This window comes from Labeo rohita, unplaced genomic scaffold (genome assembly GCF_022985175.1).
Source record: "Labeo rohita strain BAU-BD-2019 unplaced genomic scaffold, IGBB_LRoh.1.0 scaffold_248, whole genome shotgun sequence".
Lineage (NCBI taxonomy): Eukaryota > Metazoa > Chordata > Actinopteri > Cypriniformes > Cyprinidae > Labeo > Labeo rohita.
The window spans coordinates 78029-99666 of NW_026128748.1; the positions used below are offsets into that span (position 1 = coordinate 78029).

The 21638-nt window shown below is 41.2% G+C and overlaps 20 non-coding genes and 5 pseudogenes across 20 annotated transcripts; all 25 read right to left on the reverse strand.

Moving 5' to 3' along the window:
• Nucleotides 1-14331: 14331 nt before the first annotated feature.
• On the reverse strand, nt 14332-14450 carry LOC127159745 (5S ribosomal RNA). Its single transcript, XR_007826536.1, has one exon. It is a non-coding gene; the product is annotated as a 5S ribosomal RNA (ribosomal RNA).
• A 74-nt stretch (nt 14451-14524) lies between these two features.
• Nucleotides 14525-14648, reverse strand: LOC127159761 (5S ribosomal RNA). The gene has a single exon (XR_007826551.1). It is a non-coding gene; the product is annotated as a 5S ribosomal RNA (ribosomal RNA).
• Nucleotides 14649-14731: 83 nt separating this feature from the next.
• On the reverse strand, nt 14732-14850 carry LOC127159766 (uncharacterized; annotated as a pseudogene).
• A 154-nt stretch (nt 14851-15004) lies between these two features.
• On the reverse strand, nt 15005-15126 carry LOC127159763 (5S ribosomal RNA). Its single transcript, XR_007826553.1, has one exon. It is a non-coding gene; the product is annotated as a 5S ribosomal RNA (ribosomal RNA).
• A 93-nt stretch (nt 15127-15219) lies between these two features.
• On the reverse strand, nt 15220-15336 carry LOC127159760 (5S ribosomal RNA). The gene has a single exon (XR_007826550.1). It is a non-coding gene; the product is annotated as a 5S ribosomal RNA (ribosomal RNA).
• Nucleotides 15337-15424: 88 nt separating this feature from the next.
• On the reverse strand, nt 15425-15546 carry LOC127159770 (uncharacterized; annotated as a pseudogene).
• A 119-nt stretch (nt 15547-15665) lies between these two features.
• On the reverse strand, nt 15666-15784 carry LOC127159748 (5S ribosomal RNA). The gene has a single exon (XR_007826539.1). It is a non-coding gene; the product is annotated as a 5S ribosomal RNA (ribosomal RNA).
• Nucleotides 15785-15857: 73 nt separating this feature from the next.
• LOC127159759 (5S ribosomal RNA) lies at nt 15858-15981 on the reverse strand. Its single transcript, XR_007826549.1, has one exon. It is a non-coding gene; the product is annotated as a 5S ribosomal RNA (ribosomal RNA).
• An 81-nt stretch (nt 15982-16062) lies between these two features.
• On the reverse strand, nt 16063-16180 carry LOC127159765 (uncharacterized; annotated as a pseudogene).
• Nucleotides 16181-16280: 100 nt separating this feature from the next.
• LOC127159757 (5S ribosomal RNA) lies at nt 16281-16399 on the reverse strand. The gene has a single exon (XR_007826547.1). It is a non-coding gene; the product is annotated as a 5S ribosomal RNA (ribosomal RNA).
• Nucleotides 16400-16912: 513 nt separating this feature from the next.
• LOC127159769 (5S ribosomal RNA) lies at nt 16913-17031 on the reverse strand. The gene has a single exon (XR_007826554.1). It is a non-coding gene; the product is annotated as a 5S ribosomal RNA (ribosomal RNA).
• Nucleotides 17032-17394: 363 nt separating this feature from the next.
• Nucleotides 17395-17515, reverse strand: LOC127159762 (5S ribosomal RNA). The gene has a single exon (XR_007826552.1). It is a non-coding gene; the product is annotated as a 5S ribosomal RNA (ribosomal RNA).
• A 74-nt stretch (nt 17516-17589) lies between these two features.
• LOC127159764 (uncharacterized) lies at nt 17590-17707 on the reverse strand (annotated as a pseudogene).
• A 158-nt stretch (nt 17708-17865) lies between these two features.
• Nucleotides 17866-17984, reverse strand: LOC127159771 (5S ribosomal RNA). Its single transcript, XR_007826555.1, has one exon. It is a non-coding gene; the product is annotated as a 5S ribosomal RNA (ribosomal RNA).
• A 191-nt stretch (nt 17985-18175) lies between these two features.
• LOC127159756 (5S ribosomal RNA) lies at nt 18176-18299 on the reverse strand. Its single transcript, XR_007826546.1, has one exon. It is a non-coding gene; the product is annotated as a 5S ribosomal RNA (ribosomal RNA).
• A 360-nt stretch (nt 18300-18659) lies between these two features.
• Nucleotides 18660-18777, reverse strand: LOC127159751 (5S ribosomal RNA). Its single transcript, XR_007826542.1, has one exon. It is a non-coding gene; the product is annotated as a 5S ribosomal RNA (ribosomal RNA).
• A 212-nt stretch (nt 18778-18989) lies between these two features.
• On the reverse strand, nt 18990-19108 carry LOC127159754 (5S ribosomal RNA). Its single transcript, XR_007826544.1, has one exon. It is a non-coding gene; the product is annotated as a 5S ribosomal RNA (ribosomal RNA).
• Nucleotides 19109-19180: 72 nt separating this feature from the next.
• Nucleotides 19181-19299, reverse strand: LOC127159750 (5S ribosomal RNA). Its single transcript, XR_007826541.1, has one exon. It is a non-coding gene; the product is annotated as a 5S ribosomal RNA (ribosomal RNA).
• An 82-nt stretch (nt 19300-19381) lies between these two features.
• Nucleotides 19382-19500, reverse strand: LOC127159772 (5S ribosomal RNA). The gene has a single exon (XR_007826556.1). It is a non-coding gene; the product is annotated as a 5S ribosomal RNA (ribosomal RNA).
• A 74-nt stretch (nt 19501-19574) lies between these two features.
• Nucleotides 19575-19693, reverse strand: LOC127159746 (5S ribosomal RNA). The gene has a single exon (XR_007826537.1). It is a non-coding gene; the product is annotated as a 5S ribosomal RNA (ribosomal RNA).
• An 84-nt stretch (nt 19694-19777) lies between these two features.
• LOC127159767 (uncharacterized) lies at nt 19778-19897 on the reverse strand (annotated as a pseudogene).
• An 81-nt stretch (nt 19898-19978) lies between these two features.
• On the reverse strand, nt 19979-20096 carry LOC127159753 (5S ribosomal RNA). Its single transcript, XR_007826543.1, has one exon. It is a non-coding gene; the product is annotated as a 5S ribosomal RNA (ribosomal RNA).
• Nucleotides 20097-20163: 67 nt separating this feature from the next.
• On the reverse strand, nt 20164-20281 carry LOC127159755 (5S ribosomal RNA). The gene has a single exon (XR_007826545.1). It is a non-coding gene; the product is annotated as a 5S ribosomal RNA (ribosomal RNA).
• A 67-nt stretch (nt 20282-20348) lies between these two features.
• LOC127159749 (5S ribosomal RNA) lies at nt 20349-20467 on the reverse strand. The gene has a single exon (XR_007826540.1). It is a non-coding gene; the product is annotated as a 5S ribosomal RNA (ribosomal RNA).
• A 99-nt stretch (nt 20468-20566) lies between these two features.
• Nucleotides 20567-20685, reverse strand: LOC127159747 (5S ribosomal RNA). The gene has a single exon (XR_007826538.1). It is a non-coding gene; the product is annotated as a 5S ribosomal RNA (ribosomal RNA).
• Nucleotides 20686-21638: the final 953 nt, after the last annotated feature.

Here is a 21638-nt window from a genome sequence, read left to right on the forward strand (position 1 = left end):
ACTCCTAAATATACACCTAAAACTGTATTCACTTACTTTTCTCTCCATTCCTTTCAACCTCACACACTGTTCTTACAATTGTTTCTGAGGAAACCTATGTACATTATTTCTTGATTTTATTCTGCTTTATAAATTTGGGCTCATGATGTTTTACCATATCTTTCAACTTTCTCTACGACTTTCCTCACACTACCCCCATCCCTTACTGTTACTGTTGTATCATCTGCGTATTGATTTATTGTACATATTCCACCATATGGCAACTCAATTCCTATTATACTTCCATCTCTCTTGATTAATGAGGCTAGGGGTTCTACAGAAATAGCATATAATAAAGCTGATAAGGGGCATCCTTGTCGCACGGACCTTCCCACACTAAATGTGTCAGTTAATATCCCATTCACCTTGACACAACTTCTTGCACTACCATATAATCTCCTCACCCAACCAACCATTCTCTCCCCAAAACCAAACTTCTCTAACACTTTAAATAAAAAATCATGCTCAACTCTATCAAAAGCTTTATTCCAGTCTATCCCCAGCACTATCCCTCCCTTCCCATCCCTCTTCATATATTCTATTACATCCCTAATTGTTCCAATGGTGTCAGCTATATCCCTTCCTGGTATACTGTAGCTTTGTGTTGTCTGAATTATATCACCTATCACTCTCTTCATCCTATTTGCTAACACCTTAGTAAGTATTTTGTAGTCTGAATTAAGCAAACTAATTGGCCTATAATTTCCCTAAATCTAATTTATTCCCCTTTTTAAAAACCAAAGTTATTACACCCTCTACCATCTTATTTTGTACTTCCCCTGTTCTCTCCATCACCCTATACACTTCAACTAAAATCGGCGCTACTTCTTTTTTATATGCTTTATACCATTCTATCCCTATCCCATCACCTCCCGGGCTTTTCCCACTTCTCAAACCTTCTATTGCAGATACTACCTCCTCTTCTTCTATTTCCTTATCACACCACATCCTATCTTCCTCCCCTAGCTCTCTCTCCACGCACTCCAACACTTCATCCATGCTTGCTTCATCCACCCCTCCTCTCCTATACAACTCACCATAAAACTCTTGCACCCTCTCCAATATCTCCACATAATCTGTTATTATTTTTCCCTTCTTTGAATTTATTTCATATATGTATGTCTTACTTTGTCTTCTTTTTTCCAATCCCAGGAAGTATGATGTACACTTTCTCCCTCTAACGCATACTTCGCTTTACTTCTTAAAATTGCCCCCCTACATTTATCCCTTTCATATTTCTCCAACTCCATTTTCACCTCAATATATTTTTCTATACTGTATCCCTCTTCATCATCTACTCTACTAAGTTCTATCTTCAGCTTTTCCCTAAGCTCCCTCTCTTTCTTTATCATCATCTTTTTCCTTTCTTTACTATACATTATGCTTAAAGATTTAATTTTGTTCTTTGTCACCTCCCATCTCCTGCCCATGTCATTATTTAATCTATTCTGTTCTATGCACCCCTCTAACCACTGTTTTTCCTGAAGGAGCAAATCCTCCATCTGTTTCCTGTATTCCTCCTCCTCAATATATCCTGCATTTAGTATCCACATCCCTCCTCCCACCTCCCTCCTTCCAACTTTGATTCCAAACCTTACTCCATCGTGTTCGCTAAAACTATTTTGCTGGTGCCTTATACCTTCAATATAGCTTATGGTTTCTCCTTGCACCAGTACCAAATCAATCCTACTCTGCTTTAGCCTCCCCTCCTTCATCTGCCTCCTTGTGAACTCTCTTTTTTCAGGGTTCTCATATCTCCACACATCCAACAATCCCTTTTCTCTCATCACTTCCATTAACATTACTCTTGACTTCTCCCACCTAAAACTGCCTCCCTTCCCAACATCCAACCTACTGCATTTATTATTAAAATCACCCACTATTATACTTCTTCCCACAATTAAACCTTTTAGTTCTTTTATGCACTCCCTCTTATCTTTTTCCACATTAGGAACATATATGTTAATTAATCTGAAATCAACTCCCTTGTATTTAAACTCTATTACTAATATTCTACCAACCTGATCCCTGTACACCTCTTTTATATTTTCCATTTTATTATTTCTTATTATCTTTGCCACACCCCTTGCATTCCTTGAACCATTATTATAATATATTTCTCCCTTCCATACCTCCCTTACTTCTCTCACTTTATCATCATCCCAATTAGTTTCCTGGATACAAATAATATCACTGCGATATGAGTATTTTAGTGCTTTCATCTTATTTATATTCCTCAGACCATTGACATTTATTGAGGTAAACGTAATCATAAGAGAAACCAAAAAGAAAAAGAAACCAAAAAAAAAAACCTTTACGTTTCATCAAAATGTGTGATGCTAAACAAAAATTCACATACCAGAGCGCAGTTCTTTTATCTGTTCAATTCTATCTTTGTCCTTGTCCGCCTTTCTTTTAGCACTTCATCTCTGGACCATTGTCTGCAACCTTTGAAGGCTTGTCTCTCCCCCTTCTTCTCTTCCATCACCACTTTTTTGAAGAGCTGTCTCTCGCCTCACCCCTCTTTTGTCCTCAGTTCCCCCTTCCTTATCCTCCACTTCTTCCTCACCATCATCTTCCTGCTCCATCCCTTCTTCATCGTCAGCCTCTTTGCCCGCTGATTCCACACTCCAACCCCACCTAGCTTTATCCTCTCCTTCACTGCTGTCACCTCTGTCCTCTGTACTTTCCACAGCATTGATAGCCTCCTTGTTTGGCTCCTCTTGTTGATCCCTTCCCTCTTCTGTCGTCATGATCCTTTTGTCCTCTCTCCTCCTCCGTCACTCTTTCTGCTTGCTCTCCACACTCTCTGGCATAATGACCCATTTTGCCACATCTAAAGCATTTGAACTCTGGGCATTCTCTGAACAAATGTCCCGGTTTAACACACAATCTGCAGACGCGCACCTGTCTGTCGTGAATAACACGGAAGTACTCCGCGCCTCTTAGGGTGTCAAATCTTGTTGAGTAAGGGAGTGAATGCACTTGATCGGTGAAACGCACTTTCAGAAATCTTGTTCCATCTACAGTGTCTGTTCCAGGCCATACACGTCGCTTAATTGCAGACAGTGGTTTCACTCCCCACTCTTGCAGTTTATCTAGTATCTTCTCATCCTCCAAATACACTGGCAGGTTGATGAATGACACAACCATGTCATTGTTTACAATGTCTCTGGCGTGCACCATAGCTCCTTTTATTCTCACTCCATCCATTAATTTCTTCTTTGCATCCTTATTTTTCATCGTCAACTCATAAGTTCTTTCTCCTCTCACTCTGCATCCCACCACTTCTCCACACACCATCTTCAACCCTCTCAACAGATCCATCATAGAAATGTTTTCCGTTTCTGCCACCTCCACTTCAACTGTTAATTCCTTGGAGTATTTCTCTCCGACCTCTCCACATACCTCTCTCCTGTTCCCTGATTTTCCCACTTGATCACAGTTCACTCCACTGCTGGCTCAAACCCCTATTTCATTATCCTTTTCATTGGGGTTTCTATTCGCAACTTGTCCGTCCTTCATTTTGGCGTCTCTGCTAGATGGCATGCCTTCATCCGACATCCTGGAGAACTCCTGACCCCCCAAACAGCAAAAAGCTGTCAGGGGGAACACTTTCAACTAATATAACTTTTAGCTTTTTAAACAAAAGGTGATTCTAAGCCTCTGAGCCTATTTAAAGGTCAACCCCCCTGAAGGCCAACATATTATATCAGTAGTGAAGAAAAGCCAAAAGCTTACAGCACCTGGTATTCCCATGCGGTCTCCCATCCAAGAACTAACCAAGCCTGACCCTGCTTAGCTTCCGAGATCAGACGAGATCGGGTGTGCTTTTTTTTTTTTTTTTTTTTATTGAAAAAATTCCAAACAATTAAAAAACATAAGACATTTTAAAAGGTACAAAGAACAGAAAACATTATAAAAGATACAAAGCCAATTTTTTAGCCATTTGATAAACATCACTTTTCTTTTGGTCATTCAGCATTTCATACTAATTCATCCATCGAAGCGACTTAACAGATCCCAGTTCATTTCCTTCAAAACTTGACAGACTTTTGGTGACAGTAATTTGTAAAATTGATCCAGCATATCTTCATTCTTAAAATACACATACAATCTTTCCAAATACCCTTCTGTTTTCATTTTGAACAATTTCCAAACATCCATCACTGTTTTTTCTTTTTTAGCAACAATTCTCCTTTCCCAAATTGCACTTTTCATTAGCATTATACAGAGGTTGATAAACATCTTATTTTGACATTTCTTTTCCCATCCAAGCATCACCACTCTATTCCATTCTATTTCGTTTTCATCCCATTCACCAACCAAATTCTTAGTTAGCTCTTTACACTTTTTTAGAAAACCTTCCAAGTGCTTACAATATAAAAACAGATGTAAAAAACCTTCGTCCCTTTCTTGACACACCTTGCACACTTGGTCACGTTCCATTCCAGTCTTGTTTAAAATTAAATCTGTAAAAATCATCTTATGCCTTATAAAATACTCTAGACATCCCAGCTTGGTTTCCACACATCTCCCTCCCATGTTTCCCCATATTACATTCTCGTTGACATTTTTAAAACTTTGCATCCAAAACTTATTCACAATTGGTTCTTTAAAAACACAGTCTCTAAAAGAACAATAAAACTGTTTGACAGTACACTCTTTGAAATCATGAAGTTTCCCCGCCATTTTCGCATAGACGTTCCTTTCTTTTTCTCCTTCCCCACTTTCTATTCTTTTAATCCATTCCCTTGGAATAGCCTGCTTGATTGTGTTAAAATTGTTTTTGATTTCTTGTCTACTGTATTCTTCTTTTGCCTCCTCCATTGTATCTATGACATACTGCTCTGGTAGAAACCCTTCTTTAAATTCGTATAACACATCTCTCACTCTTGTTATCCCGACATCCAACCATTTCTTATAAAATAAAACCTTCCCTTGTTTTAAGATGTTATTATTTAAGAACAAAGGTTGATTTAAAATGCTTTCTCTTCCGTGCGGATCATATTCAATTTTTTCTAAAAACTTCCCCCACGCATTAAAAATTTCCCTATAAAACTCAGGTAAACCTTCCGTCATCCAGTTTTTTGTTTTCATCCACAAAATTCCATCTTCCAATTTATAATTCCCACATTTGTTTATAAAATATCTCATTGTTTTTTTCCACTCTGATTTATTCTCTTTGTCTAGATATTTTTTGACCATTTTAACTCTTAGACTATTTTTCCTCTGTTCCACATCCATTAAACCTAAACCACCCCTCTCTATCTCCCCTAAGAGCGTATTATAAGCTATTCTTGGGGGTTTACCCTCCCATAAAAACTCAAGAAAGCATCTTTTCAACCTTTTTCTATCCATACAGGCATTTCTACCACATATAGAACATACCACAACTTCGATACCATTAAAACATTTAAAACTAAAACTTTCCCTTTTAAAGTTAAAGTCCTCAGTTTCCAGAAGTTCAGCCTCCGCTCTATTCCTGTTATTAATTCTTCCCACATTTTATCTCTTACTTTCCGCCTATCTTTCCCCATTAAAACCCCTAAAATCCTTATTTCGTCAACTTCTTTGAAATTAAAACATTTCGTTAAACCCATTGCGCTTCCAAATCTCATGTATACAGTCTTGTCTTCATTTATTTTACTCCCCGATCCCTTACAATAAATCTGTATAAGCTTCATTGCCTCTTTGACGCTCTCCTCCCCTTTAACTATTAAAGTGGTGTCGTCCGCGTACTGGAAGACCCTCCCATTTACCTCATCCTCCTCGATCTGAACTCCTCTTATTTTGCATTCTCCGTTTATCATTAATCCTAACGGCTCTGACACAAGCGAATATAATAACGCGGAGAGCAGACATCCCTGCCTAACTGATCTTGTTATTTTAAAACAATCTGTTAAAAACCCGTTACATTTTATTCTCGTTATGACCCCTTTGTATAAAATCTGTATCCATTTCCTAAAAACATCCCCAAATCCAAAACTTTTAAGCACTTCGAGTAAATACTCGTGTTCGACCCTATCTAAAGCTTTTTCAAAATCAAGGCTAATTAAATATCCTTCTTCTTTCTTCTCCTCCAAATATTCTATTACATCTCTAATACTCATTGTGATATCCGCTATGTCCCTTCCTTTGATCGCATATGCTTGGGTAGTTTGAATTATTTTAGGCAACACTTCTTTTAGTCTATTTGCTAGAATCTTAGCTAGAATTTTTAGGTCCGTATTTAGCATCGTGATTGGTCTGTAATTTTTCAGATCTACCTTCTCTCCTTTCTTTTTGTATATTAATTTCATCAATCCCATCCCCATTCTTTTGTTCAACTCCTCTTTTTTAAAAATATCTTTAAAAACGTCCATTAAAATTGGTATTAATATCTCTTTAAAACAAATGTAAAATTCACTACTTAAACCGTCTATTCCCGGACTTTTCTTTCTGTTCAACTCACCTATTGCTCTTCTAATTTCTTCCTCTTTAATTTCCTGATCACATTCCATTTTATCCACTTCATCTACTTTCGTCGTTATCTGTTCCAATAATTTCTTTCTTTCCTACTCCCTTTGTTCTAAAAAGTCCCTCATAGTAACTCTTTATTTCTTTTAGAATTCCCTCACTTTCACTTATAATGTTTCCCTTCCCCCCCCCTTATCATTTTAATTGTTTCAGCTCTCCCCTTTTTTTTCTCCAAATCAAAAAAGAATTTAGTGCATTTTTCTCCTTCTACTGTGTATTTTGCTTTACTTCTTAGTCTTGCTCCTTCATATTTCATTTCCTCTATTTCTTTCAATTTCCCTTCCAACTCTTTTACCTTTTGTATATCATTTTTCGATTGTTTCAGTTCCTTTTCTAGAGCTTCTCTTATTATTTTTTCTCGTTGTCTCTTACATTTTTGTATTACACTACTGTATTCTATTGAACTTTTCTTAACTAGAAATTTTACATTTTCCCACCATAGCCTCTTGTCTTCACTATACATTTGATTTCCCTTTTCCTGTTCTATAATTCGTTTTATCCTTTCAACATAGTCTTTATTTTTTAAGATTTCAGTATTTAAAACCCATACCCCTGGCCCTCTTTGTACATTTTCCAGATCTAAACTAAAAAATAGGAACTTATGATCACTTAGGACCGTTTCTTCATACCTTATTTTCTCTATGTAGTCCTCTAAATTTCTTGTACATAGAATAAAATCTATCCTAGTTTGACATATGAAATTCCCTACAATTTGCCTTCTTGAAAACTCCCTTTTCCTTTCGTTTCTTTCTCTCCAAATGTCAACCATTTTATTTTCCCTCATCAGCAGTTTTAATTCCTTTCTTCCAGTATCTGATTTGAAAACCATTCCTTCCGCTATGTCTTGTTTGCTAAAAACCGTATTAAAATCCCCCAACATAATGATTTCCTTATATTTTTTAAAAACACTCTGTAAAACATTAAAAAAGTCTTTCTTTTCTTTCTCCTCCGTCGGTGCATGTATGTTCGGTAAGATTATATCTCTCCCCTCATATTTTGTCTTCACTACAATACATTTCCCCAATTGATCTTTGTGCATTACTTTACTCATTTTAAAAACATTCTCCTTCATTAAAAAAGCCACACCTCTCCCCATCCTTCCATCACCATTATTGTAAAACAGCCCTCCTTCCCATTCCCTTTTAAATACATCCATTACATCATCTCTCCAGTTTGTTTCTTGCAACGCAATGACATCTGCCCTTTTGCATTTCTCTATTACATTCTGAAATTTTTTAAGGTCCAATAGACCCCTCGCATTAAAAGTCACGCAACTTAAGACCATTAAAAGATGTAAATACTTAAAAACCAACATCTCAGTCCTCTTTCTCCTCCTCCAGACCCCTTAACACTTCATAACGACTACGATGTTTTATTTGTCCTTTTTTTATGACTTTCTTAGGTATATCCAGTTTTGGCGTTACCTTTGATGATCGTCTTGTTTGTCTCCTCACGATTTTGTCTTTCTCCGTCTGCTCCTCCCTTTCTTCTCTCCCACTGTCAATTTGCTCCTTTTGCTCGTCCTTTTCCGCAGCCTCCAGTAAGTCTTTAAAACTGGGCGTGATCTCCATCGGTGTCCAGGTTAAAATCACTGTTTGCCCCGTTTGGTTGTCTCTTTCGTTCTCTGCGACCTCATTCCTTGCTTCCGCACCATTTTTGTCTTCCTCCGCGGGATTTGTTGCGCTTGCGCTGGCGTCGCCGATTGCTCCTCCTCGTTGCTTCCCTCATGCACCTGCCCACCCACCTGGATGTCGCCCCCTCCTTCCTCTTCCTCCATCCAACATTCACATTTATTTAAAAAATTACGGCATTCCGGGCACCTTACGGCATCGCAGTCCTGCGCAAAATGTCCCCTCTCCTCACATTTGTAGCACTGAAAGTCTGGGCAGTCCTTCACCAGGTGATCCGGGCTCATGCACAGCTTACAGGTCTTTACCTGGTTGCTGTGCATTACCCGGAAAAACTGAGGCCCTTCGGCCATCTCCAGCTTTGTGCTATATGGAAGGGAGACGATCTCCCTGGGGAACCGCACTTTCACAAAGCGCGTACCATCCTCGATGTTCGTGCCCGGATAAAGCCGCCTTTTTATTTTTGATAGGGGGAAAACACCCCAGCCCTCCAATTTATTTAAAATAATTTCATCATCAAGGTAGGCAGGCAGGTGCATGAAGGAGACAACATAGTCTCTATTCTGCAACTTTTTAACTTCGCAGTTTACGCCTTTTACTAATAATCCATCAGCAAGATCGTGGCATACTTCCTTGTTTTCCATTGTTAGTTCATACTCCTTCCCTTGCCTTGGCCTTAAAGCCAGAATTTTCCCATTTCCATACTTTTCCGTCACCGCTTTGATAATGTCCATAGCTCTCACTTCATTTATTTCCTCCACATTCACTATCACCGTTGCCTCCTTTAAGTATTTCCTTTTGCTCGTAAACTGATTATTTCTTTCTCGTTGTCCATTTTTCGGTCCTGCTTCATTTATTCCACTTCTTTCCCGCTCCGTTCCAGCGTTGTTTACTATGCTCGTCTCTCGTTCCAATCCATCATCGTTGGCCTCGTTTCTTTCTTGTTCCAATCCAGTATTCTTTGCCATTTGTCCTTCTCCGACCAGTCCAAGGTTGTTACCCGTTAATCCATCCATAGTTGCAAAAAAAGCAAGAAAAAAAAGAAAAAGAAAAAGGAAAACCACCCTCCAGCGAGCACGGATGCTGCTGTCAGGTGGTTTAAAAAGCTCAAAGAAAAAGATGAAAAAGTAGATTAATAGTCCAGAAAAATACACCAAACACGGATGCACACTGTGGGTGGTTCAGTATAGACATTTAAGGTAGTTTTCAACTTTCCTCTTAAGAATATCTCCTACACTCATTACAGTTTGTTCACATTTTGCCAATACCCTCCTCTTCCATATGGCACTTTTCATGAGCATGACAACAATGTTGATGACTTTAAAGTTTTTACTGTTGCTGTGTTCACCCAACATTACAGTTTTATGCCAGTCTTCTTTAGTCCCATAAGTGTCCCCTTTCAAATGTTCCAGAAGTCTTTTGCATTCCATATTAAAAGTGTCCAATTCTTTGCAACATAAAAACAGGTGTAGGAAAGTTTCGTTCTCCTCATTGCATACTTTGCATAAAGGGCTTTGTTCCATTCCGATCTTATGCAACAGGGTGTCTGTGAAGATTGCCTTATGCCTGAAAAGGTACTCAGAGTTAGCAAGTTTTGTCTCCACAAGCTTCCCTTTCATGTTGCTCCATATGTTTTCCTCTGTCAATTCGGTGTGCTTCTGGAGCCAATAAACATTAGCTTTGGGTTTCTTAAAAACCTCATCTCTAAAAACACAGTAAAACATTTTCACAGTACACTCTTTAAAAACACATGTTTTCCCCCCAATTATGGCATATACCTCTTTCTTGTTTTTATTCTGTTCCATGCTTTCAATTTTCATTATCCAATCATGGGGTATAGCGTTCCTAATGATCTCATATTTGTTCATAATCTCTTGTTTGTTATATTCTTCTTTGGCTTCTTCCATGGTGTCTATAACATATTGAACAGGTAAAAATCCCTTTTTAAATTCATACAATACATCTCTCACTCTGTTGATACCCACATCCCACCACTTTTTATAAAACAACTCTTTCCCTTGATTTACAATGTTCTTGTTTAAAAACAGTGGTTGATTTAAAATGTGCTTTCTTCCTTTCAGAACATATTCCACATTTTTTTAAAACTCTCCCCAGGCACAGATCAGTTCTTTGTAAAAATCAGGCAACCCATTACACATCCAGTTTTTCGTTTTCATCCACAAAATACTCTCTCCCAATTTAAAATCCCCACATTTGTTTAAAAAGTATATCATTGTCTTTTTCCATGGGGTTTCAATTCCACCATCCATAAACTTCTTAACAATTTTCACCCTCAGAGCTTTCTTTCTCTGTCCCACATCCATGAGTCCCAACCCTCCTTTCTCCACCGCTCCTATGAGTGTATCGTATGCTATTCTCGATGGCTTCTTCTCCCACAGGAACTCCACAAAACAAAGCTTTAGCCTCTTTTCTATCCACACAGGCATGCTGGTCACGTATAAAGCATACCACAGCTTTGAAACCATTAAAACGTTAAGAATTAAAACCTTCCCTTTCAAGCACAAAGTTCTTAATTTCCACCAATTTATCCTTCTCTCAATATCTCCTAAAATGCCCTCCCACATAAAATCACTTGTTTTCTTGTCATCCTTTCCCATTAAAACTCCTAAAATCTTAATCTCTTCCACTTCTTTGAACTTAAAAACATCTGTTAAAACAGGTACCCCGCCAAACCTCATATATACAGTTTTATCTTCGTTTATTTTGCCTCCCGATTTCTTACAATAATTTTGCACTACATTCATTGCTGCTTTGACACTTTGTATATCCCTTAATATCAAGGTTGTATCGTCAGCGTATTGAAAAATTGTATTCTCCGCCGCACCCCATCAATTTCTATTCCCTCACATTTACATCTTTTTTGATGGCTAAACCTAAAGGTTCCGCCACCAGAGAATATAAAAGTGCAGAAAGTGGACATCCCTGTCTGACTGACCTTGTGAGTTTAAAACATTTAGTTAAAAACCCATTGCATTTGATTCTTGTAACCACCCCTCCATATAAAATTTGAATCCATTGAATAAAATTCTCCCCAAACCCAAACCTCTTTAAAACCTCAAATAAAAACTGATGTTCAACTCTATCAAATGCTTTTTCAAAATCTAGGCTTATGACATATCCATTCAATTTTTCTCCCTTAATATAGCTTATAATGTCTTTTATGCTTAAAGTTGTATCCGCTATGTCTCTGCCTTTCACTCCATATGCCTGGTTGGACTTAATAATTTTTGGCATCACCTCTTTTAGCCTGTTAGCTAAAACCTTTGATAAAATTTTAAGATCAGTATTTAACATTGTCAAGGGTCTATAATTTTTTAGATCCATTTTGTCTCTTTTTTTTTTATAGATAACTTTCATCAAACCCATGCTCATTCTTAAGTTCATTTGTCCCTTTTTAAAAAACCTAATCGTACATTTCTTTTAAAATCCCAGTTAAAACATCCTTGAAAACTATATAAAATTCACCCCCAAACCATCAATCCCTGGACTTCTTCTTCTTATTGAGCTCTTTTATTGCTCTTTCTATTTCTCCTTCACTTATCTCTTCATCACACAAATTTTTTTCTTCTTTTCCCCACTTTTGTTTCTATCATTTTAAGCAATTCTTCACCATCTTCTTCCACTCCTTCTGTTGTAAATAATTTCTCATAATATCTTTTTATTTCCTCTAGTATCCCTTCATTATTTTTTACTTCTTCACCAATCTCATTTTTAACTATTTTTATTATTTCAGCTTTCCCTTCTTCTTCTCTATATCAAAAAAATATTTTGTGCATTTTTCACCTTCCACAATATATTGGGCTTTACTTCTCAAGCGAGCACCCTCATATTTTTTCTCTTCTGCATCTTTGAGTTTATCTTCCAATTCTTTTATCTTAAGCATGTCTTTTTCTTTCCGATTTAGCTCTTTTTGTAAGTTCTCTCTTGTTTCTTTTTCTGTATGTCTTTTACATTTTCTATCAGTCTACAAAATCTTATTGTGTGTGATTTAATTAAAAACTTAACATTTTCCCACCACATTCTTTTATCTTCCACATACATTTCATTTGCCTTTTCTCTTTCAATAATCTCTTTAACTTCCTGGATATAGGTGTCTCTTTTTAAAACCTCTGTATTTAAAATCCACACACCCGGGCCTCTTTTGATTATACTCTTATCAAATCTCACATATAGTGGCTTGTGATCACTTAAACTAGTTTCACCGTAATTCACATTCTCTATAAAATCTTCTATCTGCCTCGAACACAATATAAAATCAAGTCTTGACTGAAATATAAAGTTTCCCCCCTTTTGTCTTCTTGAATACTGCCTTCTTTTCCCATTCTTTTCTCTCCATACATCAACTATCATATAATTGTCCATTATCGATTTCAGTTCTTTCCTTCCCAAGTCATTCCTAAAAACCATGCCATCAGCCACATCTAGTTTACTTAAAACAGTATTAAAATCCCCCATTAAAATGACATGCTTGTACTTAGTTAAAAACCTCCTTACACCATTAAAATAATTCTTCTTTTCCCTCTCTTCATTGGGAGCGTGTACATTAATCACCAATATTTTGTCTTCCTCATGTTCCAATTCCACTGCTAGACATTTCCCAATCTTATCTTTAAAAACAACTTTACAAACAACATTTGTGTTTTCCCTTATTAAAAAAGCCACCCCACTGCCATATCTATTCTCTTGATTATTGTAAAATATGTCCCCACTCCATCTTTTCTTAATCTCACACATATGCATTTCTCTCCAGTTTGTTTCTTGTAACATAATAACATCTTCATTTTTAAACATTTCTTTCACTTTTTCAAATTTGTTAAAATCAGATAGTCCTCTGGCATTAAAAGATACCAGATTCAAAAGCATGAAGAAAAAATAAATAATAGCAGTCATAAAACCATCTGTTCATTACACCTCCTCCATATCTTTCAACAGTTCATATCTATTCTTTAATACATCTTTATTTAGTCCTCTTTTCCTTGCCCCTTCTACGTTTGGTTTTGCCTTTATCCTTTTTCTTCTTTTGCTTAAACTTGAATCTCCTCCAGTCTTCCCTTCTCCTTGGTAATTAAAATGTTCATCTCCACTCTTTATACAATCTGAAGTGTCCAGTGATGTCCCTGAATTTTCTAATACTGATTGTACTGATTGCTGCTCCATTGATCCATCCCTCTGCTGTTCATGTTTTTGTCCCTCTTGTTCTAGTCCATCCATTTCATTCTCAGCTGTATCATCATCCTCCCTTTGCATTTCCATCTCTGGTTCTTGTAGTGTATGCTTCACTTGATTTTCATTTCCACTAATCTCAGCAGCTTCACCCTGTCTTTTGTTCCACTTAGGTTGTCTGCTTTCTCTTTCTCATTGTCTCGTTCATGCACTTGCCCGCTCACATGACTCTCATTCTCAAACCAGCATTCACAATTATTTAAAATTTCCCTGCAATCCGGGCACTTTATCGCCTTACAATCCCTCGCAAAATGTCCCCTCTCCTCACATTTGTAGCACTTAAATTCTGGACAGTCCTTCATTATGTGTTCCGGGCTCATGCACAACCGACAGGTTTTAATCTGATGGCTGTGCATCACCCGAAAGTATTGGGGTCCTTCAGCTGTTTCCAGCCTTGTGCTGTACGGGAGGGAGACAACCTCTTTGGGGAAGCGAGACTTTACAAATCTCGTTCCATCCTCGATCTTTGTGCCCGGATACATACGTCTTTTAATTTCTGAAATCGGGGTAACACCCCACCCTTTAAGCTTATTTAAAATTTCCTGATCATCAATGTAAGCGGGCAAGTGCATAAACGAGACAACGTAATCTTTATTCTGTAGCCTGATTACTTCACAGTTTACTCCTTTAATCATTAGTCCATCAACTAGTAGCTCAACATCCTCCACGTTTTCCAAAGTAACTTCATATTGTTTATTTTGCTTAGGTCTTTGCCAAGATCTTTTCCTTTACCAATAAACAGACAAAAGCTTTCCTTTTTAAAATCCTTATAACTTCAATTCAAAGCAAAAACATCCACATCGTCACAGTCCAGCCTTCTTGGGTCTCCCCGACCCTGTCCTTCCAAAACCACTGAATTGCCCGAACCTAGCTTCCTATCCGAGATCAGAGCAGACTAAAAAGCTTACAGCACCTGGTATTCCCAGGCGGTCTCCCATCCAAGTACTAACCAGGCCCGACCCTGCTTAGCTTCCGAGATCAGACGAGATCGGGCGCGCTCAGGGTGGTATGGCCGTAAGCGAGGCTGCTGCTGCTGTGAAAAGTGGGCTATTTAAAAATTCAGCCAGTGTATCAGTACAGTAGTGAAAAAAAAAAGCTTACAGCACCTGGTATTCCCAGGCGGTCTCCATCCATCCAAGTACTAACCAGGCCCGACCCTGCTTAGCTTCCGAGATCAGACGAGATCGGGGGCGCGCTCAGGGTGGTATGGCCGTAAGCGAGGACTGCTGTGAAAAGTGGGCTATTTAAAATTCAGCCAGTGTATCAGTCAGTAGTGAAGAAAAAAAAGCTTACAGCACCTGGCATTACAGCACCTGGTATTCCCAGGCGGTCTCCCATCCAAGTACTAACCAGGCCCGACCCTGCTTAGCTTCCGAGATCAGACGAGATCGGGCGCGCTCAGGGTGGTAAAATGGTATCAGTACAGTAGCGAAAAAAGGCTGCTGTATTCCCAAAAGTACTAACCAGGGGCTATTTAAAATGGCCGTCAGCCAGTGTAAAATTCAGCCAGTGTATCAGTAGTAGTGAAAAAAAAGCTTACAGCAACCAGTGTATCAGATCAGTAGTGAAAAAAAAGCTTACAGCACCTGGTATTCCCAGGCGGTCTCCCCATCCATCCAAGTACTAACCAGGCCCGACCCTGCTTAGCTTCCGAGATCAGACGAGATCGGGCGCTCAGGGTGGTATGGCCGTAAGCGAGGCTGCTGTGAAAAGAGGGCTATTTAAAATTCAGCCAGTGTATCAGTACAGTAGTGAAAAAAAAGCTTACAGCACCTGGTATTCCCAAAAAAGCTTACAGCACCTGGTATTCCCAGGCGGTCTCCCATCCAAGTACTAACCAGGCCCGACCCTGCTTAGCTTCCGAGATCAGACGAGATCGGGCGCTCAGGGTGGTATGGGCGTAAGCGAGCGACTGCTGCTGAAAAGAGGGCTATTTAAAATTCAGCCAGTGTATCAGTACAGTAGTGAAGAAAAAAAAAAGCCAAATCAGTACAGTAGTACAGCACCTGGTATTCCCAGGCGGTCTCCCATCCAAGTACTAACCAGGCCCGACCCTGCTTAGCTTCGAGATCCGAGATCAGAGATCGGGCGCGCTCAGGGTGGTATGGCCGTAAGCGAGGGCTGCTGTGAAAAGAGGGCTATTTAAAATTCAGCCAGTGTATCAGTACAGTAGTGAAGAAAAAAAAAGCTTACAGCACCTGGTATTCCCAGGCAGTCTAGAAGAAAAAAAGAAAAAGCTTACAGCACCTGGTATTCCCAGGCGGTCTCCCATCCAAGTACTAACCAGGCCCGACCCTGCTTAGCTTCCGAGATCAGACGAGATCGGGGGCGCTCAGGGTGGTATGGCCGTAAGCGAGGACTGCTGTGAAAAGTGGGCTATTTAAAACTCAGCCAGTGTATCAGATCAGTAGTGAAGAAAAAGCCAAAAGCTTACAGCACCTGGTATTCCCAGGCGGTCTCCCATCCAAGTACTAACCAGGCCCGACCCTGCTTAGCTTCCGAGATCAGACGAGATCGGGCGCGCTCAGGGTGGGGTGGTATGGCCGTAAGCTGTGGAGGGCTGCTGTGAAAAAGTGGGCTATTTAAAATTCAGCCAGTGTATCAGTAGTATCAGATCAGTAGTGAAGAAAAAAGCTTACAGCACCTGGTATTCCCAGGCGGTCTCCCATCCAAGTACTAACCAGGCCCGACCCTGCTTAGCTTCCGAGATCAGACGAGATCGGGCGCGCTCAGGGTGGTATGGCGAGGGCTGCTGTGAAAAGAGGGCTATTTAAAATTCAGCCAGTGTATCTGTGAAAAAAAGGGCTATTTAAAATTCAGCCAGTGTATCAGATCAGTAGTAAAGAAAAAAGCTTACAGCACCTGGTATTCCCAGGCGGTCTCCCATCCAAGTACTAACCAGGCCCGACCCTGCTTAGCTTCCGAGATCAGACGAGATCGGGCGCGCTCAGGGTGGTATGGCCGTAAGCGAGGGCTGCTGTGAAAAGAGGGCTATTTAAAATTCAGCCAGTGTATCAGTACAGTAGTGAAGAAAAAGCCAAAAACAGCAGTATTCCCACCTGCGCTCAGGGTGGTATGGCCGTAAGCGAGGGCTGCTGTGAAAAGAGGGCTATTTAAAATTCAGCCAGTGTATCAGTACACAGCACAGCACCTGGTATTCCCAGGCGGTCTCCCATCCACCTGCTTAGCTTCCGAGATCAGACGAGATCGGGCGCGCTCAGGGTGGTATGGCCGTACCTGCTGTTCCCAGTCTTTAAAATTCAGCCAGTGTATCAGTACAGTAGTGAAGAAAAAAAAGACAGCACCTTAGTATTCCGAGATCGGTCTCCCATCCAAGTACTAACCAGGCCCGGGTGGCTTAGCTTCCGAGATCAGACGAGAGAGCGAGGGCTGCTGTGAAAAGGGTGGGCTATTTAAGACTGCTGTGAAAAGTGGGCTATTTAAAATCAGCCAGTGTAGTGATCAAGTGAAAAAAAGCCAAAAGCTTACAGCACCTGGTATTCCCAGGCGGTCTCCCATCCAAGTACTAACCAGGCCCGACCCTGCTTAGCTTCCGAGATCAGACGAGATCGGGCGCGCTCAGGGTGGTATGGCCGTAAGCGAGGGCTGCTGTGAAAAGAGGGCTATTTAAAATTCAGCCAGTGTATCAGTACAGTAGTGAAGAAAAAAGCTTACAGCACCTGGTATTCCCAGGTATCTCCCATCCAAGTGAAAAAAAAAAAAGCTTACAGCACTGGTATTCCCAGGTCTCCCATCCAAGTCTCCCATAGCTTCCCAAGTACTAACCAGGCCCGACCCTGCTTAGCTTCCGAGATCAGACGAGATCTGGTATTCCCAGGCGTCTCCCTCAGGGTGGTATCCGAGATCAGGGCTCAGGGTGGTATTTAAAATTCAGCTGCTGTGAAAAGTGGGCTATTTAAAATTCAGCCAGTGTATCAGTACAGTAGTGAAGAAAAAAGCAAAAAGCTTACAGCACCTGGTATTCCCAGGCGGTCTCCCATCCAAGTACTAACCAGGCCCGACCCTGCTTAGCTTCCGAGATCAGACGAGATCGGGGGCGCGCTCAGGGTGGTATGGCCGCGAAGCGAGGACTGCTGTGAAAAGTGGGCTATTTAAAACTCAGCCAGTGTATCAGATCAGTAGTGAAGAAAAAGCCAAAAGCTTACAGCACCTGGTATTCCCAGGCGGTCTCCCATCCAAGTACTAACCAGGCCCGACCCTGCTTAGCTTCCGAGATCAGACGAGATCGGGGCGCTCAGGGGGGTATGGCCGCGAAGCGAGGACTGCTGGGTGGTATATTTAAAATTCAGCCAGTGTATCAGCTGCTGTGAAAAGTGGGCTATTTAAAACTCAGCCAGTGTATCAGATCAGTAGTGAAGAAAAAAAAAGTACCAGTGTAGCTTCCGAGATCAGTAGTGAAGAGCTGCTGTGAAAAAGCTTACAGCACCTGGTATTCCCAGGCGGTCTCCCATCCAAGTACTAACCAGGCCCGACCCTGCTTAGCTTCCGAGATCAGACGAGATCGGGCGCGCTCAGGGTGGTATGGCCGTAAGCGAAGGCTGCTGTGAAAAGAGGGCTATTTAAAATTCAGCCAGTGTATCAGTACAGTAGTGAAGAAAAAAGCTTACAGCAAAGGCGGTCTCCCATCCAAGTACTAACCAGGCCCAGTAGCTTCCGAGTACTGCTGTGAAAAAGTGGGCTATTTAAAATTCAGCCAGTGTATCAGATCAGTAGTGAAGAAAAAAAGCTTACAGCACCTGGTATTCCCAGGCGGTCTCCCATCCAAGTACTAACCAGGCCCGACCCTGCTTAGCTTCCGAGATCAGACGAGATCGGGCGCGCTCAGGGTGGTATGGTATGGCCGTAAGCGAGGCTGCTGTGAAAAGAGGGCTATTTAAAATTCAGCCAGTGTATCAGTACAGTAGTGAAGAAAAAAGCCAAAAGCTTACAGCACCTGGTATTCCCAGGCGGTCTCCCATCCAAGTACTAACCACCCTGCTTAGCTTCCGAGATCAGACGAGATCGGGCGCGCCAGGCCCGCTATTTAAAATTCCCAGTGCTACAGCACCTGGTATTCCCGAGATCAAGTACTAACCAGGAGACCGGGCTTAGCTTCCGAGATCAGGAGATCGGGCGCGCTCAGGGTGGTATGGCGAGCTGCTGTGGCTGCTGTGAAAAGAGGGCTATTTAAAATTCAGCCAGTGTATCAGTACAGTAGTGAAAAAAAAAAGCTTACAGCACCTGGTATTCCCAGGCGGTCTCCCATCCAAGTACTAACCAGGCCCGACCCTGCTTAGCTTCCGAGATCAGACGAGATCGGGGCGCTCAGGGTGGTATGGCCGTAAGCGAGGCTGCTGTGAAAAGGGCTGCTGTGAAAAGGGCTATTTAAAATTCAGCCAGTGTATCAGTACAGTAGTGAAGAAAAAAAAAAAAAAGCTTACAGCACCTGGTATTCCCAGGCGGTCTCCCATCCAAGTACTAACCAAAAAAAGCTGAGCTGCTGTGAAAAGAGGGCTATTTAAAATTCAGCCAGTGTATCAGTACAGTAGTGAAAAAAAAAGCTTACAGCACCTGGTATTCCCAGGCGGTCTCCCATCCAAGTACTAACCAGGCCCGACCCTGCTTAGCTTCCGAGATCAGACGAGATCGGGCGCGCTCAGGGTGGTATGGCCGCGAGAGCTGCGAGGGCTGCTGTGAAAAGAGGGCTATTTAAAATTCAGCCAGTGTATCAGTACAGTAGTGAAGAAAAAGCCTTACAGCACCTGGTATTCCCAGGCGGTCTCCCATCCAAGTACTAACCAGGCCCGACCCTGCTTAGCTTCCGAGATCAGACGAGATCGGGCGCGCTCAGGGTGGTATGGCCGTAAGCGAGCTGCTGTGAAAAGAGGGCTGCTGTGAAAAGAGGGCTATTTAAAATTCAGCCAGTGTATCAGATCAGTAGTGAAGAAAAAAGCTTACAGCACCTGGTATTCCCAGGCGGTCTCCCATCCAAGTACTAACCAGGCCCGACCCTGCTTAGCTTCCGAGATCAGACGAGATCGGGCGCGCTCAGGGTGGTATGGCCGTAAGCGAGGACTGCTGTGAAAAGTGGGCTATTTAAAACTCAGCCAGTGTATCAGATCAGTAGTGAAGAAAAAAGAAAAAAGCTTACAGCACCTGGTATTCCCAGGCGGTCTCCCATCCAAGTACTAACCAGGCCCGACCCTGCTTAGCTTCCGAGATCAGACGAGATCGGGCGCGCTCAGGGTGGTATGGCCGTAAGCGAGGCTGCTGTGAAAAGAGGGCTATTTAAAATTCAGCCAGTGTATCAGATCAGTAGTGAAGAAAAAAAAAAAGCTTACAGCAAAAGCTTACAGCACCTGGTATTCCCAGGCGGTCTCCCATCCAAGTACTAACCAGGCCCGACCCTGCTTAGCTTCCGAGATCAGACGAGATCGGGCGCTCCCTCAGGGTGGTATGGCGAGATCAGACGAGATCGGGCTGCTGCTGTGAAAAGAGGGCTATTTAAAATTCAGCCAGTGTATCAGTACAGTAGTGAAGAAAAAAAAAGCTTACAGCACCTGGTATTCCCAGGCGGTCTCCCATCCAAGTACTAACCAGGCCCGACCCTGCTTAGCTTCCGAGATCAGACGAGATCGGGGCGCTCAGGGTGGTATGGCCGTAAGCGAGAGCTGCTGTGAAAAGAGGGCTATTTAAAATTCAGCCAGTGTATCAGTACAGTAGTGAAGAAAAAAGCTTACAGCACCTGGTATTCCCAGGCGGTCTCCCATCCAAGTACTAACCAGGCCCGACCTGCTTAGCTTCCGAGATCAGACGAGATCGGGCGCGCTCAGGGTGGTATGGCCGTAAGCGAGGGCTGCTGTGAAAAGTGGGCTATTTAAAATTCAGCCAGTGTATCAGATCAGTAGTGAAGAAAAAAGCTTACAGCACCTGGTATTCCCAGGCGGTCTCCCATCCAAGTACTAACCAGGCCCGACCCTGCTTAGCTTCCGAGATCAGACGAGATCGGGCGCGCTCAGGGTGGTATGGCCGTAAGTAAGCGAGGCTGCTGTGAAAAGAGGGCTATTTAAAATTCAGCCAGTGTATCAGTGTAGTCAACAGTAGTGAAGAAAAAGCTTACAGCACCTGGTATTCCCAGCTTACAGCACCTGGTATTCCCAGGCGGTCTCCCATCCAAGTACTAACCAGGCCCGACCCTGCTTAGCTTCCGAGATCAGACGAGATCGGGCGCGCTCAGGGTGGTATGGCCGTAAGCGAGGACTGCTGTGAAAAGAGGGCTATTTAAAATTCAGCCAGTGTATCAGTACAGTAGTGAAGAAAAAAGCTTACAGCACCTGGTATTCCCAGGGAAAATCAGAATATGCTAACGGTCATGTTGTGTGATATGGTGCGAGGTTTTAAAAACTAACTAAATGTACTGTTTTGCCAAATTATGAAAGAATCAGTCTTCTTTCATAATTGTTTTATTTAGTTCTCAGGGCTGGCCTGCTGTTCTGTAAAATAAAGTGGGAGCATTTTTGATAGGAGATACTGGTCTATCAAAACATGCTACTCCTTATGTTTTTAAGATGTCAGGAGCAGTGTATTCTGTAATAGCATCTTCAAGACATTACAGAATATCTCAACATGCTCCTCATATTCATACAGTGGATATGCAGTGATTAATGGTGTAAAATATAACTTGTTTGCATTGGGAGCATTATTTGATATGGAATATTGGTCTATGAAAACATGCTACTCCTGAATTCTGTGAGAAGACATTATTACAAAGTATCTCAACATACTCCTCATATTCATACAGTGTATATGCATTAGGTACAGTGACATGCTAAAGTTTGGTAACCCCTTGCAGAATCTGTGAAAATGTGAATAATTTTAACTAAATAAGAAAGTTTATACAAATGCGTGTTTGTATTAAATACTGTCCTGAGTAAAATATTTGACATAAAAGATGTTTATGTATAGTCCACAAGACAAAAAAAAAATGGCTGAAATTATTAAAATAACCCCCTTCAAAAGTTTGGGAACCCTTGGTTCTTTATACTGTGTGTGATTACCTGGATGATCTACGACTGTTTTTTGTTTTGTTTGGTGATGGTTGTTCATGAGTCCCTTGTTTGTTCTGAACAGTTAAACTAAGCACTATTCTTCATAAAAATCCTCCAAGTCCTGGAGATTCTTCAGTTTTCCATCATCTTTTACATATTT